This window comes from Danio aesculapii, chromosome 5 (genome assembly GCF_903798145.1).
Source record: "Danio aesculapii chromosome 5, fDanAes4.1, whole genome shotgun sequence".
NCBI classification, from domain to species: Eukaryota; Metazoa; Chordata; class Actinopteri; order Cypriniformes; family Danionidae; genus Danio; species Danio aesculapii.
Window position 1 is genome coordinate 63,843,832 of NC_079439.1, and position 19,798 is coordinate 63,863,629.

Consider the following 19,798-nt stretch of genomic DNA (forward strand, 5'->3'; position numbering starts at 1 on the left):
CATTTTTATCATCACATGATCTCTTATAACAAAATTATTTTTTTAATGCGCATACTGGAATTTGTTCGGTAAAAGTGTTTCCATCCTAATTTATGCGCATATTTACTTATCGAATAAAATGTTTATACTGTGCATATGTTTTAATGCTCATTTTCAAAATTGATGCTCATCTTGGCGTTTCCATCAACTGGTTTTTTATGCGCATATTCAAAATGCGCATTAAAAATAGGTGAATGGAAACGTAGCTTGTGACTTATTTTGCTGGATCAGATCACATATATAAATATGGCAAATGAGTGATCCCTGCAGCTATTTGGTCTTTTATGTAAAAGCTCATTTTATTTTAATCTGAAATGTTTGTTTTTACAACATGTTCGAAATATTTATTCTGGCAATATAGAGCATTACATACTCCCTCTCCCAACAAACCATCTGTAGGAAACACATTCCTCTCTATATGCACCAGACAAGGACTCAATAATAAAAAATGACAAGCATGGCATCTATACATTGCTGTTCTCTGGTGATTTGAAATGCTTCTTTTTTACTCATTTATAAGTTCATTCATTCATTCATTCATTCATTCATTTTCTGCCACTTTTCTGGGGCTGGGTCACAAGGGCAGCAGTCTTTCAGCAGCCATACTTCCCTCTCCCCTGACACTTCCTCTAGCTCCTCCGGGGGGATCCCGAGGCGTTCCCAGGCCAGCCGAGAGACATAGTCCCTCAAGCGTGTCCAGGGTCTTCCCTGAGGCCTCCTCCCGGTCAGACATGCCTGGAACACCTCCCTAGGTAGGCATCCAGGAGGCATCCGAAACAGATGCCCGAGCCACCTCAGCTGACTTCTCTCAATGTGGAGGAGCAGCGGCTCTACTCCGAGCTTCTCCCAAGTGTCAGAGCTCCTCACCCTATCTATAAGGGTGCGCCCTGCCACCCTTCAAAGGAAACTCATTTCGGTCGCTTGTATCCGAGATCTTGTTCTTTCAGTCATGACCCAAAGCTCATGACCATAGGTGAGAGTTGGAACTTCATTTGTAAGTTGCTTTGGATAAAGGTGTCTGCATTAAATGCAATATTATGCTTACTGTGAGCACTATTTTTGATGGCTGCTTCAAAATCCAGTAGTTGTCATGAAAACATTGAAAGTAATGTATTTTTTTCACCTGCTGCTTTCGCTCTGTTTGTGTGGAGGAACCGCCTGACCTCTGACACAAAGAGCAGACGAGATGACAAGGGCAACATTATGAACAAAAAAATACTGGTGACAAGCATTTTTTTATGTAAACACAATGGGTATTATACTGTCACCCAAAATTGATATATAAAAATATTGATCAAGTTAATACAGCAAATATTGTGACAGATTTAAATGAACGCAATGCGATCTCAGTTAAGGGTCTGAAGTATAACTGATAAACAATATCATATCGAATTGCAGTAAAATTTATGTCGATAACAATGATAAGCTCTGGACAGTTTTACTCTATATTGATCCTATCCTACAACAGGATTGATAATTGTGTTGATCACGCTGCGTCACCCAGCATTGTTTAGCACACTCGTCAACTTGTTTAATATTCCCGCCAGCAGTTTACTTTCCCGCCAGCACTTTCTTCCTTCAGTCGTGATTGGGAAACTCTTTTAAAAGTGGAAGCATTAACAAAATCCGATTGAAATATATATGGTTTTTATTAAATATAGGAAATAATTATCGAGACTGCATTAGTCTGCCCTAGTCTGAAGCTGGTTAATACAAATGGTGAATTTACAAGTCTATGCTGTGGGTTCACTCGCGCAGATAACTGGAACTAAGAAAATTATAATTCATATATATTGTACAAGTTAATATAGCAAATATTGTGACAGACTTAACTAAATGCGATCTCAGTAAGGGTCTGAAGTAGGACTGGGCCGATAAACAATATCATTTCGAATCGCAATGAAATATCAATAACGATGATAAGCTATGGACATTTTTATTCGATATAGATCCTAAGATTCAATCACACAGCAGAATTATTTTGTAATTTGTAATTTATTAATTTAACAGGGACAATGCTCATGAATAAACAGTGAGACTGTAAATAATTTTCATCTGTTGCCCCCTGCCAAATTTTAAAAGGCAACCTAAAATCAAAAAACACATCATCACACATACAGAAACAGTAAAGTTACAAATGACAACAGGATAAAACATGTAATAGGAATTTCTTAAAATGTTAGACAGAAGAATTATGCAACAACAGAATCTATAATTGTGTTGATATTAGACATTCATCGAATTTTTGGTCGCCAAAATCTGCCAAAAAAGGTCATGCATTGCTTAGCACACTCGTTTCACTTTCCCGCCAGCAGTTGGAAGTTAATAGTGGAAGCATTAACAACTTGTATCGAAATATATATCGTTATCATTCAATATAGAAAATAATTATCGAGATTGCTTTTTTGCCATATTGCCCAGCCTTAAGCCTGGTTTATACTTCTGCGTCAAGTGATCGGCGTGATCCACGGCGCATGCAACGTGCGTAGTTGTGCATTCATACTTCTGCACGCTGTTTCTGTTGCACTGCAACAACACTTCCGAAACGCTAGTTGGCAGTGAGGTGTTTATGTTCCTCTGTGTCAAGTTTCTTCGCTGATGTTTTGTTTTTTCTGAACGCTTCCTTAATGTACAAGTGGTTTAAACTTACTCATTTTAAGGCAGGAACCGGCGGACGTGCAACAACTTTAATCATAAGGTAAACACAAAACAAAACTTTCCATCCGGAGCTCCTTCACGGGACTCACACTTGTAAACAATCGCTCCATCGGGCTCGCGCGGCTCTCGGACCCACGCACACTCGTCAGCGCTACCAAGCTGACCAATCACAGAGCTTGCACTACGCATCGTTGCGAAGTGTAGTTACATTTTTTTGAGAGGTGCACAACAGCAACGCCGACTGCCACATAGCATACGCGTGCGCTTGACGCAGAAGTATAAATCAGCCTTTAGTCTGAAGCTAGTAAATTTACAAGTCTATGCTGTGGGTCTCGCGCAGTTAACTGAAACTAAGAAATTTATAATTAATATATATTGATCAAGTTGATATAGTGACAGATAAATATTGCAACAGACTTAACTAAACCCAATGCAATCTCAGTTAAGGGTCTGAAGTAGGGCTGGCCCGATAAACATATTTGATCATATCAAATCGCAATAAAATGTATGTCGATAACGATGATAAGCTATGGCCATTTTTACTCGATATTGATCCTAAGAGCCAATCACACAGCAGAAATATGCAACAACAGGATCGATAATTATGTTGATATTAGAAATTCATCGAATTTTTGGTCGCCAAAAAAGGTCACGCTGCGTCACCCAGCATTGCTCAGCACACTCGTTTCACTTTCCGCTAGCAATTTCTGCCTTCAGTCAAGGTTGGAACACTGTTTTAAAAGTGGAAGCATTAACAACTTGTGTTGAAATATATATTGTTATCATTCAATATAGAAAATAATTATCGAGGTTTTGCCATATTGCCCAGCCCTAGTCTGAAGCTGGTTAATACAAAGGCTGAATTTACAAGTCTATGCTGTGGGTTCACTCGAGCAGTTAACAGGAACTAAAAAAGCAGGATTGTGCCAGCGATTGATTAATGACCACACAAAAAAAACTTAATTCTTGTGCAAGACAAGCTCTTCCTGACACTAAATTTATCTGTGCTTGGCTGCCCTCTTGCTTGAATGACTACGAAAACGTCCTATTTTTAGACTTTGCAAAAGGAGAGGGAAAACATAGAGAAAGAAAGAGTGAGATAGACATGGTGTGAAATCGAGAAGGTAAACATTGACCTAATTATGCATAGAAAAAAGCTAATTGTGTAAAGAAACAACAATGAAGGCATGCGAGGCATAGTGAGTGTGTGTGAGAGAGAGTCCTTAATAAACCAATACGGCTTTGTTTACATAGAAGATCACTGTGGGAGAGATATAGACAGGTCATCTGTCCATCCTTAATCTTAACCAAAAGACAAAGCTTATACTGTATCGTTCTACTATCACTAATGCTCTTATCGCTATATAGAGTAAATAAAACAGGGCACTTTATTCCAAGACAAATATATTCATCTGCACAGTGAATGGAGATTTGGTTTCTATAGAGCCAGTAATGAATTCACTCAAATGTGAGCTGCTTTAGTGCATAAACATGACTCAAATAAAGAGCTCACTGTTGGCAGCGACGTGAGGGAAGCTAATAGAATCTTCGAAGAATTATGTTGTTTTGTTAGACATGACAGCATGGGGTGAGTCCAAAAAGAAAAGCCATTGAACGCCAGAATCAACAGTTCAGACTGCAATAATGTGGCCATTAACAGCAATTGTTATGCAAAAGCCAAATGTGTCCTCTAAGCATGAAGCAGCATTAGCATTTTAAAAACATTAGGCTTGATGTAGTCGTTTAGCCAAAGGTCCGTGGGCTTGTCTAAGGCTGAGACTATATCAAGCATAATGTCAAATACATATGCCACACTTTCCTGGAAACATTTTGGCAGATCCTCAGTTGTCCTCTGATTGGTTTAAATATACAGGATTTCTGTGAGTCAAGTGTGCATCAATCTTAAAACATGATTGGTTGGTTCTGTCTGTCATATAACATAGTGGGAACTCCTTGACCATTTAAGCTCCAAGACTTTCAGGCGTCAGTATGATCTCTGGCTATGCTTGATAAAAATTTAGGTCCAAAATAACTTGTTTGATTGCATTACATGGACAGCACATTCAAACATCAGCTTACCAGGATTTGTGGATCATGTTTGGAATTACAGCAATAATAACAAGACTTGACAGCTTCCAATGTGAGCACATCATGAAATAACCTCAGAGTAATTAACTGCAAAGCATTATCAGATAAGTGAGCAAATTCTTGGCATTATCTGGAAAGCAGATGTTCAATTCACAGAAATAAATAGGCTGCATTTACACTGCAGATCTTGATGCTCAATTACGATTTTGTGACTGTATCTGATTTTTTTGGTGACCAGCTTACATCATCTTTTAAAGGTGACCTGTATCTGATTGTCTGCATTTACACAGCACACGGCAAAGGTGCAATGCATGGGCACTGACTGACACCTGATAATACATGAGCGCTCTTTTCTCCATTCCTGTATTTAATTGGTTCGCAGGGTTTATTTATTTTTGATTTTTTTATTTTATTATCTTCTTTCTTCTATTTTGGACTAGTTGTTTTACAATAGTTTATGGCAGAAAAGTTCTCATTTGGTCGTCTTCTTTTAATCTAGGCCTTTTTAATCTAGGCAACAGTTTTATATTAGTTTATATTGGTTACATGGTGGGTGTTGCGCTCTGTCTCTCGTACATGCTTAAATACTTGTGCTACATTACAATATAAAAGCTTTTTTAGTCCCTGTGTATGAGATTTAATGTTTGAAGTCTGTTCTGAAATGAAAGCGTCAGAGTTGACGTCATTCGCTATGGTTTTTAATGATGCACGACTTGCATTGACAGGTAAAAATCCGATCTACCTGGTTGCACTGCAGATATGAGGGCACAGATCCGATTCAGGCCTTAGAGACATCAGAAAAATCTACATAACCCATGTTAAATGCCTAAAATCCAAGGAAATTCCTAAAATCCAAACTCCTTTGAGCTACAATATTTACTTAAAAGAAAGAGTTTACCCAAGTTTACACCTATAAAGTATAGATAAAAATACCTTTTTAAGTCAATTGGGACCAGCAACAGCTGATTGGATACCTGCATCCTTCAAAATATATTTTTGTTGTCGCCAAAAGAAAAAAATGTATGTAGGCTTGGAACAAATGAAGGTTTATTAACTACATTTACATTCAATCATTTAGCAGACGCTTTTATCCAAAGCGACTTACAAATGTGGACAAACTAAATGATTATTAATTAACACTTTAATTACACATAAGATTTATATTTCAATAATTTAACAATACTTTTTTAGGGCCATTTCAGTTAATTATCATATGCAGAAAAACAAATGCCATTATAATTCCAAAAACAACTGCCAATATAACTGTGGCTCAGTGATTAGCACTGTTGCCTCTCAGTCCCAGCAGGTATTTCTGTTTGGAGTTTGCATGTTTTCCCTGTGTTTGTGAGGGTTTGCTCTGGTTTCCCCCACAGTCCAAAGATGTGATATAGTTAAAACGGATCAACTAAATTGGCCATAGCTTGTGGGTATTTCCAAGCACTTTGGGTTGTACTCTCAGCACTGAATTGTAAACATACTCAATGAGTGCCAGCTAGCAACCCTTCTAAACTATTATCTTTTGTGTTCAACAGAAGAAAGAAACTGAAATGGGCTTTAAACAAGTGAAGGGTGAGTAAATGAATGATGGCAGAATTTAGATTCTTGGTTGAACTATCTCTTTAAAGAGCGCTCCCTCCACCCATTCCAGAGGAAGTTCCAGTAAGGCAGGATTAATGTTTTCCAGTCAAGTGTACTGAATGAAGGAGTAACGGCTTTAAAACAATTCCTGGTTCTCTGCCACCTCTTTCTGTTGTCCAGCTAGTGAATTAGACGGGCACATCGTAGCTAGTTGTAAACATGTCAATGTAGCCAAAAAACCCTGCTGATGTTCCACTCCACATCCTGCATGCAAGGGAAAATGGAATCTATGACTTTCTATGTACGTCACAACACTGAGACACTTTGGATATCCTGAATGGTGACAGCCATCAAGCGAAGCCAAGACAGTTTTTTTTATGATCCTCTATCACTCTGCTAATCAGAAAGACACAATATTACTCAGATTGCCTGAAAAAGAACTTAAAGGTCCAGTATGTAAGTTTGACACCCAGTGGTTGAACTAGATATTCCACACCTGCTCCAAGACACATGCAAGCGCATGTTGCCAGGTTGACATCAATAGGAACACCTTATATTTATCATGTGCTTCAGTGTTAAATGCTAATAATGTGAGCTTGAATGCCATTTTACTTGACATGTTATGCCATCCTACTGAAAGAAGCAGGAGATAGTTCACCTCAGATCTTGAAAATAAAATAAACCATTTGAAATTGAACTCCAGAACTGTGACTCAGTGCAAGCCAACACATATCGGTGATTCAGCATCTACATTTAATTATATTAAACATATTTATTATGTATTTATTAGATCATAAACCTTACCATTTCATTGGAGTGCAGTAAGTGCACAATTCTGTGCTTCAGAATGGCTGTATTTAAAATTCTGTCTTGTGCAAACAGCCAAATTGCTTACCACTGCAAATCTAGTCACGTAACGTGTTGTTAGGACACAGGGTTACAATGTAACCTGCTCACCTAATGTTTCCGTTCATAATATTTATATTTTTTGCTAATTAATAATCACCTCATGTGGAACTCTGAATCTGTATCTCATTTCAGAGGTTGTTAATGTTCACCGGAGGTCGCATTTAGGTCGCAGAAGCATGCTTTGAGAGCCTTCCTGACTGAATTAATGAAATAACCCTAACCCTTTTCCACCAAAACAAACAGACAGACATTCCGGAACGCAGAAAACTTTTCAAAGCAGAATATCTGACTACCGCATTTTTTTTCAGATAAACAAGAATGTTTCTTAGCATGTTTCCTAAATATCTGGAAACATATTATGGTATTTTTATGCTTTAGAAGAGTCAAAACTTACATACAGCACCTTTAAAATTCAGACCAACCAAGTTCTCAAAGAATGTGTTTGTAGGGATTTGTCTGAGCGACGCAACAAAGTTGAGAATCCTTCAACTTTATGCAAATAAAGAGGGTCTTTTGCGATCGACAGCCAGTACGAGAATTAGTTACCCAAGCAAATTCAACATTTTTATAATGATACAAGCTTTTAATGCTTTACTTGCTAAACAAAAAATTGTAAACATATACAAATCTACATAAATATGGTATAAGATTGTATTAGTTCAAAGCAGTTCAGGGAGCGTCATTTGGCTCAAAGGGAAAAATGAAGCGTATGTATTGTATGCCGAACTAAGGATTGCTGTGGTTGCTTAATAGGCATTCATCAAAACACTATGTGGTTTGTGGTTGTTTTTCTCTATGATTAAAATGTAATTATGCAAATATTTTAACCACACTGGTTGACCATATCAAAATTGCATCAAGGAAGAGTATTTAAACTTCTTAAAATGGCCTTTTATACTTGCACCTAATGCCCTCCCTTTAACATAGACTTGCCATCCTTCTTTCTGTCCTTGTTTGGTAAACTTCCTACTTTCTGGTCTGACGTATTGCATACCAATCGTCTGTGCAATCAACTGATGGACTTTTTAGTGCTTTTCAGTCATGAACCAATCACATTTCAAGCCGTCAACTCAGATACTGAGTCATTTGATTGTGTTTGGATAACTGCCGCAGTCTTGCTATTTGACAGTATGCTACATAAAGTACTGAACTGTATGACCTCCCATTTGGTCTTAAGGTAAAAAATTAGCATAAGTTCTCAAAACAGAATCAGTATCAAATTAAACGCGCAAAGATAAGTGAGTAGGCAGTACAAAGACAGTCATGTAGTTCAGCATGCCGCTCAAGACCAGAAACCCACTGACCAATTGCTCACTTTTTTTTCTATTATATGAAGTGGTGTAAAATGATATATGGACACAGAGCAGAGCTGCCTAGATAAGCATATTTTAGCACTTGGTTCAAGCATACAGTATTTGTTCTTGATTCAAACCCAATAAAAACTCACCAACTTATTCTGGAAGAGACCAAAACAAGCCAGAAATATTTCTGGATTAAGGTGTCCTTTTACAAAACTCTGCTATAAATAAAATAAAAATTTGGCTTAACAAAGACATTTTGACCGAAAAATATTAATACAGTAGCTATAGTAGAATACACTTCTCAACATATTTAAATATTTCTGAAGCAGATATTAAACCTGTATTGTCTGAAGAATCATGTGTGAAAGAGGTCTGCGCGAGACTAATAATTTAGTCCTGCTCCTAAAAAGTATTATTTCGCACCTGACTGCTACCGCCGTATATTCTGCCTTTGTTCACCCACTGCTCGCTTAGAATAATTTTCTACCTGACCCGACCGTTCCCGCTTAATTTAGATTTGGTTTTCAAAATCTCATGTTTAAATTGGGTACTACCAAAATAGAGCGATAGCAGATAAAAGTGTAGGTTGTGCAAGGATTGTAGGCTAAATGTCAGTTTTGTTTGCCCCTTTGTGATGAGACATGTGTGCCACCTTAAACCTGAGAATCCAGTCTTGTGACTGCTAAAGGGTAAAACTATGAGGTATTATCACTTTGTGCAAAGGGTAATTTTTTGTCCATTTGCATCTGTGATGCATGAAAAAATTCCCATACATCAGACTTGCCTGATGTGGGTTTTCTAACATTAAACCGGCTGTTTTCTAATGCAATCTGAAGGACAGCGCATCTTCACTTTGCTGCCCCATGTTGCTAAAGCTTGCTCTGAGGACCATTATGTAGATGATGCACACACAGACTGTGCGAACAAAAAGCATGTGCAGAAAGCACTGGTCATGCCTTTAGCATGTGTAACAGTCAGGAGCACTGGTGCTCAATAAGAATGAGGAAATCACAGATATACTGTTCCGAAATAATGTTGGGACTCAGGAGCGCTATATTGTTAGCCCGCCTGCTCCCTTTCAAACTACAATAGAGTTAACAACCGCTACCACCTTTTATTCAGAAATGTATTCCTGTGGGCGGGTCCGACAGATTGATGTTGATTTTATATATATATATATATATGTATATGTATGTATATATATATATAGACGGGCACATCGTAGCTAGTTGTAAACATGTAAATGTAGCCATAAATGTTCCACTCCACATCCTGCATGCAAGGGAAAATGGAATCTATGACTTTCCATGTACGTCACAACACTGAGACACTTTGGATATCCTGAATGGTGAGAGCCATCAAGCGAAGCCAACACAGTTTTTTTATGATCCTCTATCACTCTGCTAATCAGAAAGACACAATATTACTCAGATTGCCTGAAAAAAAACTTAAAGGTCCAGTATGTAAGTTTGACACCCAGTGGTTGAACTAGATATTCCACACCTGCTCCAAAACACATGCAAGCGCATGTTGCCAGGTTGACATCAATAGGAACACCTTAAATTTATCATGTGCTTCAGTGTTAAATGCTAATAATGTGAGCTTGATTGCCATTTCACTTGACATGTTATGCCATCCTATTGAAAGCAGCAACAGATCTTGAAAATAAAATAAACCATTTGAAATTGAACTTCAGAACTGCGACTTATATTTATATTAAAATATAACATTTTAAATCACAAATATCTTGTAATAACCCACAGTAACACTTCAGGCTCGTTGTAAATACTGACATTTTTGCAAGCCATAATACATTTCTCTAGGTACATTTCATTGCACGTTTCAAATGGCAAATGCACAAGGCAAGAGTATGCTGTCAACATTTTTGCAAATCTGAAATAAGTTACAACATTTTGACAAAAGTTGTTTTGTGCCATTTATTGTTACGTTATAAACTGCAAGAAAATAATCCTTTATTCTTCTATAATAATATGTCCCTGTAACTATCATTAGTGTGAAAAAAAACCCCCAAAAATTGTGGACATCATACTGCCCAGTAGTGTTCATTTTACATTGAATCTCCAGCCAAACATATGTTGAAGTACGCTTTTGTGGTTTAACAAACATGTAGCTCGTATTTCCAATCAGCTTGTGTTGTTATTTGAATGAGTTTCTATTAGTGGTGTTAAAAAAAGACCTTCAAGAGACAAATCTGACCATGAACCTGACATATATACAACTTTAACCTTATTTTCTTGCTCATCTTTCAGCTGACAGCAAAAGTGAGGGAAGTCCTGAGAGCCTTGCCCAGACAATGAGAGGAAAACACCAGCTAAGCAGCTTCATTGGGTGCGTCAGGCTGTCTTTTGTCTGTTGACTGTGAAAGCTTTTTAACACTGCCACTTTAACATTTCATGACAGGAGACAAATGCTTTCTGTAATGGACAAATAATGACAAAAGTATGTTCATCTATCTATGGATCTGCAAAGTTTTAAATGATTGTTTGCTCATGTCATAGTGATTACATTTTGCAAACATGACTGATACAGAATCTCTTTATATGATCAAGCAGCACAAACACATTTAACTTTAGCAAGTGTTGAGATACAACACCCATAGACTAACAGGATAGAGAAGTAATTCAAATATGACACACCTCAGCTGACAAACATACAGTGTGTACTAGTGTGCAATACAGCGAGAGTGTGTATATTAGAGTGAATAAAACTCATATCAACAGCAGAAAGAGAAATGTCAATGGGTTAAACGCATTCAGGTGTCCCGGTATGTCCATGCTGAACAGGCAGTTGTTTTGTTTGCGAGTCCTTTGTTCAGGTTGAATGATGAACTCTCAAAATGATTTTCCTCTTTTACATCTGGTACATAAAAAACAGCTAAAAATGTTTTTTTTTTTTTAAGGAACCTAAAGGAACACACACAGGCTTAATTTAAACCCAAGTTGATCTCTGGGTCTGGCGGGGGCACTTTTAGCTTAGCTTAGCATAGATCATTGAATCGGATTAGACCATTAGCATCTTGCTCAAACATTTCAAAAGAGTTTTGATAATTTATCTATTTAAAGCTTGACTTTTCTGTAGTTACATTGTGTACAGAAGAGTTAAGCTTTACATAGTAAAATGCTCATTTTGAACAAGATGCTAATAGTCTATGCTAAGCTAAGGTCCCACTTACACTAATACGTTTTAGTTTTAAAACAGCATTTCAGAATGAAAACAATCCACGTCCACACTGGCGTTTCACCCAGCATTTCTGAAATGATCTCAGTCCACACTGAAAACGCACATCACATGACCACACACACACATACACACAGTCATTCACTGCAGCGTATGCGCACGTCTGAGCTCCAGGCGGTCAGCAAGCTTGTTTTACATACGTTGCTCAGCAACATGGACACCTCCAAATGGTGTTGAAAGAATCACATACTGTATTTATATGGTATAATTTACCCTAAAATGTCATATTTGTCTTCGCGACCGCAACATCACACGTGACATGAGCTGCTGACTGTAAGCTGTTACCACAGGGAGGGCCGGGCATGCGCCTACTTTAGTGAACAGAACCTGCATAGGCTGTGAATAACAGGTAATAAAGTTGTATAACACTCAGTTTGTGGCACAGAGTGATCTTTTGGGAGCCGCTCGGGAAGTATGAACAGCACAGTGAAAATGAAACCGAAAGCACGCACATCATTTAAATAATCATATCGCTTTTTAGAGTTATGATTGCGACAAGCATTTTATATGTTTTTCTTTTATAGCGAACACAAAATGTGCATGAAAATAAATGTTTAACAGTGTCACTGTAACTACTCTAGCCTATATAATGTTGAATATAATGCAAGAGGGAATCTGATAACGACAAATGTCTGATTTTACCAGTAGAAAAAAAAAGATCTAATAATGTCATCAATGACAGATTGCAAGCACATGTCTCAAACATGATAATTCAACTTTAGGATTATGAATAGTTGTATTCTGATGTCATCACTTTACAGTGCATTAATGACCAGGACAAATTTAAAGTCTAGTCAAGTCCACCATTCAAAATTCAGCATTTTAACCAACAGCAGACATACACACAATATTATTACAGCTGTTTTACCATATGTTTGAGAAATAACAATAGCCTGCTCATACTAACATTAGTTTTACATCTATAGAATCATAAGAAAATATGATCTTTATTTTAAGCAAAAAAAATCACGATTCTCTGAATGGACTCAGAAATGGTCTGACTGTTTAGCTCTAGGGGTGTTGTAAAATGAGCACTATACTACAATACACAATTTTTTTCCTCAAATGCTCCAAAAAGGCACATACAGTTTTGATTATATCTAACCTCTTCCAATGAGTGCAAAAGTCTGTTCTTGGACCAATACTGATCTGGGACTACAGTAGTCAACCAGAGTAAATACAGGAATTAGAGAGTGAAATTCAATACCTTTTAAGATGTTTATTAAGACTCTTTCCATACATCTTAAGAACTTATAACCACTTTAAATTTCAACCGGACACACTGGCAAGATTTTAACTTACAGCATATTTATTAAAAAATAATGTAAGAAACAAATCCAAAACTAAAACATTATTCATATACTGAATAATAATCTATTAAATCTAGCTAATCCAGCAGGTTGGCACCGATAAAACTGCAGAAATATTGGTGTTGCCTGGGTTACTGCATTAAACAAAGCAGAATGATGACAAATCTAGTAGGATGTCATTGATTTCATAAACTACACAGCATCCTGATATTCAGATTTAATTCAGGCAAACTTTAGCATAGAGCCATACACTGCTAAATCAAAATGATATCAAATTTAACACCTTGCAAAATAGCATTTAAGACTTTTTAATACTTTTTAAGGGCCTTACATTTCTCTACATTGATTTATCAACTTTTAATAGTTTTTAAGACCCCGCCAAACACCCTGTCAACACTTGAAGTGAATCAAAAAAATTGCCTGAAGACAAGCATGGGTGTTGTTCAATAGCTTTAGGAGAATTTTGATCAGGTTTTGATCCACTTCAGTTGTTGACTACTGTAGCTCGGTCATCACGTTACTGAAGTTTGCATTGTGACTCCACATGTTAATTTTGTGCGATTAACTATTTAAATAAAAAGGTTCCTTTAATCCTGCCTCTTTGCTTCAAATTATCTCTGAGATTTGATTACAATTTGCAATTGACTGACAGCCAAGTCTGCATCCATTTGGCTGCAGTCACCTTTTAATCGTGAGAAAGAAAAACTTGCTGATGGGAGCGAGGGCAGAGCTGTGCCCTTGAGCACAACAGCAGGTCACCACCCTTTTACAGGTGAAGCACTTTGCATAATCTCCCCATTAATCACACCTCTCTGCACACAGAGGCTCATGTGCTGAATGCAATATCACACTGGAACTAGTTAACCTCAAACACTGCAAGAATTTAAAATGAAAAAACCCAAATCAATTAACCATTAGGTGTGTAACGGTACACTCAAGTTACAATTTGATGCAATTAACAATAATACTATAGCTATAATTTAAGCAAACATAAAGATATGGTGATTATTACTACTACTTTGAAGACATCAAAATCTGTTTATTTCTAATTATAAATATGGCATGGGATAGATTTGAATTTGGACCTGTGCCCCAATCCACAAGGCAATGTAGGAAATATTATAATAAATGGTTATACAGTATTTTGTTTAATGCAGTCCTCTCATTGAAAGTACATTCACGCTTTAAATACAGGCTATTGTTGGATCTTATTGCACACAAGCCACGCACACACAGACTCTTGAATTAATGCACTTACATAATGAGATTAAAGCACATGAAATGCTTTGAATAATCATACTACTAAAACTAATTGTGATATGGTGATTTAAATGTTTGACTTCTGATAATTAATTCCATAAGACACAGTTCTAATGACAAAGTGGTTGAAATGATTAGCCCCAAACCCTAAAGCAGGGGTCACCAAACTTGTTCCTGGAGGGCCGGTGTCCTGCAGATTTTAGCTCCAACCCTAATCAAACACACCTGAACAAGCTAATCAAGGTCTTACTAGGTATACTTAAAACAATCAGGCAGGTGTGTTGAGGCAAGTTGGAGCTAAACCCTGCAGGGACACCGGCCCTCCAGGAAAAAAAACGCAAACCTTAAAATTGTGTGATTTTTTTTATTATTATTAATGAATACATACCTGCTTGCTTTAAATAAATTATATATAAAATAGAAGTAATTTTTGAAAGTGAAATCTCCTTTAATTAATATACTTAAATCATCTAATATATTCAAATTAGGGGTGGGCAATAAGGACAGATTTATAGTTCACAAATATTTACAAAATTGTTTTCTTTTTGGCTAAATAGAACGGACTTTAAATGGAGGGACAGAAATCTTACAGGTTAAAGCTTAATAAATTAGTGTTTGTAACTTGAATAAATGTCTCATGTACACCTTAAGGTTGACAATATTGTAAAAGAATTCACACATAAATGTAAATTCTATCTTATAAACACAGTACGCCGAGTCTTCGATAAAACTATTATCGCAATATAGAGAACTCTACATCACCATACATAATATTTGCATTTATATAGTGCAATATGTCAATATAACGTGTATTTTTACACCTCTACTGTCCATAGAGAGAGAGAGAGAAGATTATTTAAACAGATAAATTATGTTTCCCTAATAAATTATATATTTTTAAAATAGTTAAATTTAGCTTTTGTAAAATTTCTTGCTCTATACAATGAGATCAAAAACTATTATTTCGTTGACATGGTTTCCTTATAGGAAAAAAAAGAACTAACAAAACAAGTAATTTTACAGTAACATACTGCAATTGTACTCATTTTATTTGCAGTGACAATTTGTAAACTGACATTGTTTTTGTTTTCAGTCATGTGCATTTGGGTTTTGTTACTACATCTAGTGCTTATTTATTCCGTTACTTAAGTCATTCATTCATTCATTCATTTTCATCCGCTTTTCCGGGGTCGGGTTGCAGGGGCAGCAGTCTTAGAAGAGAACCCCAGACGTTCCCAGGCCAGCCGAGAGACATAGTCCCTCCAGCATGTCCTGGGTCTTCCCGGAGGCCTCCCCCCGGTGGGATATACAGTTTAAGTCAGAATTATTAGCCCCCCTTTGAATTTTTTTTTTTAACTATTTCCCAAATTATGTTTAACAGAGCATGTTTGTTTAAAGGAAATTTTCATAGTATGTCTGATAATATTTTTTCTTCCGAAGAAAATCTTATTTGATTTATTTTGGCTTGAATAAAAACAGTTTTTCATTTTTTAAAAGCTATTTTAAGGTCAAAATTATTAACCCCTTTAAGCTATATATTTTTTCGACTGTCTACAGAATAAACCATCGTATTACAATAACTTGCCTAATTACCCTAACCTGCCTAGTTAACCTAATTAACCTAGTTAAGCTTTTAAATTGCCCTTTTACCTGAATACTTGTGTCTTGAAAAATATCTAGTCAAATATTATGTACTGTCATCATGGCAAAGATAACATAAATCAGTTATTAGAGATGAGTTATTAAAACTATTATGTTTAGAAATGTGTTGAAAAAAATCTTCCCGTTAAACAGAAATTGGGGAGAAAACTAAACAGGGAGTAATAATTGATAAATGATAATAATTCAGGGTGGCTAATATTTCTGACCTCAACTGTATCTGGAACATCTCGCTAGGTCTGTATCCAGGAGGCATCCGAAACAGATGCCCAAGGTACCTCAGCTGACTTCTCTCGATGTGGAGAAGCTGTGGCTCTACTCAGAGCTCCTTCTTGGTGATAGAGACCCTCACCCTATCTATAAGGGTGTGCCCTGCCACCCTGCAAAGGAAACTCATTTCGGCCGCTTGTATCCGAGATCTTGTCCTTTCAGTCATGACCAAAAGCTCATGACCATAGGTGAGGGTAGGAACGTAGATTGACCGGTAAATCGAGAGCCTTGCCTTTCGGCTCATCTCCTTTTTTACCACAACAGACCAATACATCGACCGCATTACTGCTGCACCAATCCGCCTGTCAATCTCAAGTTCCATCCTTCCCTCCCTCGTGAACAAAACCCTAAGATACTTGAACTCCTCCACCTGGGGTAAGGACTTTCCTCCAACCTGGAGATTATTTAAGTGTCATATAATATGTTTGTCCATGATAATGTTTCATGTGTTTGTTAATGAACTCAGTCCTATACCTTCTATATATAAAAACTACTTGTGATTAACGTTGTTCATATCTATTTTTACACACTCCTTTACCATCTGCATTATTGGTGTATTATAGTGGTGCTATTTTGTATTTTTGTATTTGTATTTTGTACAAATGTTGTAAAATGCGCAGCTCAGTGGTTAGCACATTCGCCTCACAGCAAGAAAGGCGCTGGTTCGAGTTCCGGCTGGGTCAGTTGGCATTTCTGAACAGTTGGCATGTTCTCCAAGTGTTCGCGTGGGTTTCCCTCACAGTCCAAAGACATGTGCTGCAGATGAAATGGACGAACTAAATTAGTTGTTAGCCGTAGTGTATGAATGAGAGAGTATATGAGTATTTTCCAGTACTGGATTGTGGCTGGAAGGGCATTCGCTGCGTAAAACGTATGCTAGAATAGTTGGTGGATCATTCTGCTGTGGTGACTCCTGATATATAAGGGACTTAGCCAAAGAAAAATGCATGAATGAATGCTACTCTGTATTAAATTGCATTTTTTCTACACCCATTTTATTTCAGTATTGATATTCTTTTATGCTCCAGAAAAAGAAAATGAAAATCGACCACTAACTCAAGCAAAAGCATCTTTTTGAACAGAAAATAATGGTTTAGGGAGAAATGTGTTAACAAGATGCATCTGATGCAAGTACTGTGTTTACTCTCCCACACAGATCAGCTATAAATACTGTAGCTGTTCTCTTTGAGACATTTCTAAAGTCCAGAAATCAGAACCAAAATACCGTTTTTCTGTTGAAAAAACTAACACTGCAGGCCACACATTTAATTAAGAAAACAAACAGAGCTGTTGTTCCAATGAACACAACTGTTATTACTGTGTTCCTATCACCAAATGCTCACACAAGACAATCAAAACTCTCTCTCTATCATTTCCCCTCAACAAAACACTTGGCATCTAAGTTCAGTATTACACAGACTCTAAAACATGTGGACGATGTGAACCTAGTGACCATGCGGTGTTGGATCTCTCTTCAGTCCTTTTTTAGAGCATGCGATTGCTTTCTTTTTAGGCTATTTTTCTAACCCATCCTGATGGACGAACAGCACACAAGGTACATTGTGGTGCTTTTCAGTTTCTGAAAATAGCCTCACTGTTGAGCCATATCTAAATGAGAGGGTCATCTGAATAGCTGCTAGTTCATTCTCCACTCACGAAAAGTGCAAACAACACCATTATGCTTGACTAGAACGTACAACATTGTTGTCATTGAACGTTCCATTCAATAAACACAAATGAAAAAAGCCACGTCTGATTTCAGTTCAAAAATACTCATTTCGAGGATTTTTGGGATTGTAGCTTTTGACTTCCTTCCTTCGTATATCTCATCTGTGGCAGAAGGGAATGTGTGGAAAGATAAAATGAGATTCCTTCCAATACACCACCTCATTCTCACAACATGAAGCCAAAGAGCGTCTCTGACACAGAGACTTTAACCTAAGCTAACCCTAAAAGAGCATTTCTGCTGTGGTGAGGACTACTAGGTTTGGAGTCTCTTCTGTCTCACTGAATCCAGGGGTATGTCATAGCAAATCTGAAAACTATCTACATTTGTATTTATAGCAAATAACTGTGCACATAATTATGCAATTCATTTTGTAATTACTACACAGAATGAACCAACTTTACATTAATTGTCTTTACAACATTATTTATTAATCTTACGTTATAGTACACTTGGTGCATCTTTTCACATTGCATTTTAGTCAAAAATTATAGTTCTAATTTATACACTTCTTTGGTTCCAATTTATTTGAACCCTTGTGTGCTGTTGGAAATGTTTTCATCCACTCTGAGAGGATTTTGAGTATTAATTTGGCCACAAGATTCTCTGTTTTAGCAATTGGAATTATTTTTGTGAAAATACTTTGAAATTTAACTAAACAACACACTATGGGCAGATTTACTACCCTTTCGCCATGTTAGTGGCTATTTTTGTCCCATTGACTTACATTATAATGATTTTTTTGATTGCAAAGCCATGCCACCATATAATGATGCAATCTTTATTTTTGGTGATTTTCCATTTTGAAAAAAGGTACAATTTGTTCTTTTTACTGTTGATCATCAATAAATGCTGTCAAAAATGTCATTAAGTAATTAAACAGCCACTAGGATAACGAAAGGACAGTAAATATAAAGAAAACACAAGGGTTAAGATACAATTCTGATTATTTATAAACCATTAAACTCCTAATTTGCTGCTTATTAAAAGTTAGTAGTTAGGTTTAGGAATTAGGTACAACTTGCGAGGTAGAATAAAATTATACAGAATATGTACTTTATTAGTACTAATAATCAGCCAATATCTTAATAATAGGCAGGAAGCAAACCACTATTTAATAGTGAGAATTGGCACAAACCAAAGTGTTGCACAACACTTTCAACCCCAGACAAAGACACTTGCTATGTTGTGATGTTAATTGGAACAATGCGATACCCCTTTTTGATGAAAAATGCAACAGTTGAAGTGAAAAATATTGTTTTATTCTTACCTTTAGTGTGTATTGTTCATTTGAAAAGAAAAAATATATACAGCAATCGGCAATATACTGTATTACATGAGGATGTGCATTGCTAGAACTTTTACGTAAACAGGTCACATGGATGTTCATTCAAACAATGCCACAGCAAACACTATGCAAATAAGGACATAAAGGTTTAAGAATGTACAGTCTAAAATGTCATCTTACGAATGCCCAGGATTAACTCTTGAGCATGGATAAATTATGAGCAATAAGAAACGTGAAGTAATAGATTTCAAAACACGTGGTAACATTACATATTTAAAAAGGAGTGTAACTAATCCAGGTTTTAAAGTGTTTAAGAGTTCAGCAAACAAAACAGGCTGAAATCAACTATAATGTGATTAAACTTGATATATGGAAAATGCTTTTAAGGTTTATCAAAGGCCATCTAATTATGCAACCACAAACATATTTTATTAATCTGGGCAAGTGGTCAAAA

General features: G+C 36.6%; 2 protein-coding genes across 2 annotated transcripts in view; one reads left to right on the forward strand and one right to left on the reverse strand.

Moving 5' to 3' along the window:
• The window catches only part of zswim7 (zinc finger, SWIM-type containing 7), a 220,649-nt gene extending 209,320 nt beyond the window's left edge, over positions 1–11,329 (forward strand). The window contains exon 7 of the transcript XR_008837866.1: positions 10,844–11,329. The gene's annotated coding sequence lies outside the window, so the exon portion shown is untranslated. The remainder of the gene's footprint in view (positions 1–10,843) is intronic.
• Positions 1–19,798, reverse strand: part of specc1 (sperm antigen with calponin homology and coiled-coil domains 1) — a 205,140-nt gene that overhangs the window by 125,175 nt on the left and 60,167 nt on the right. The gene's annotated exons all lie outside the window — the stretch shown is intronic.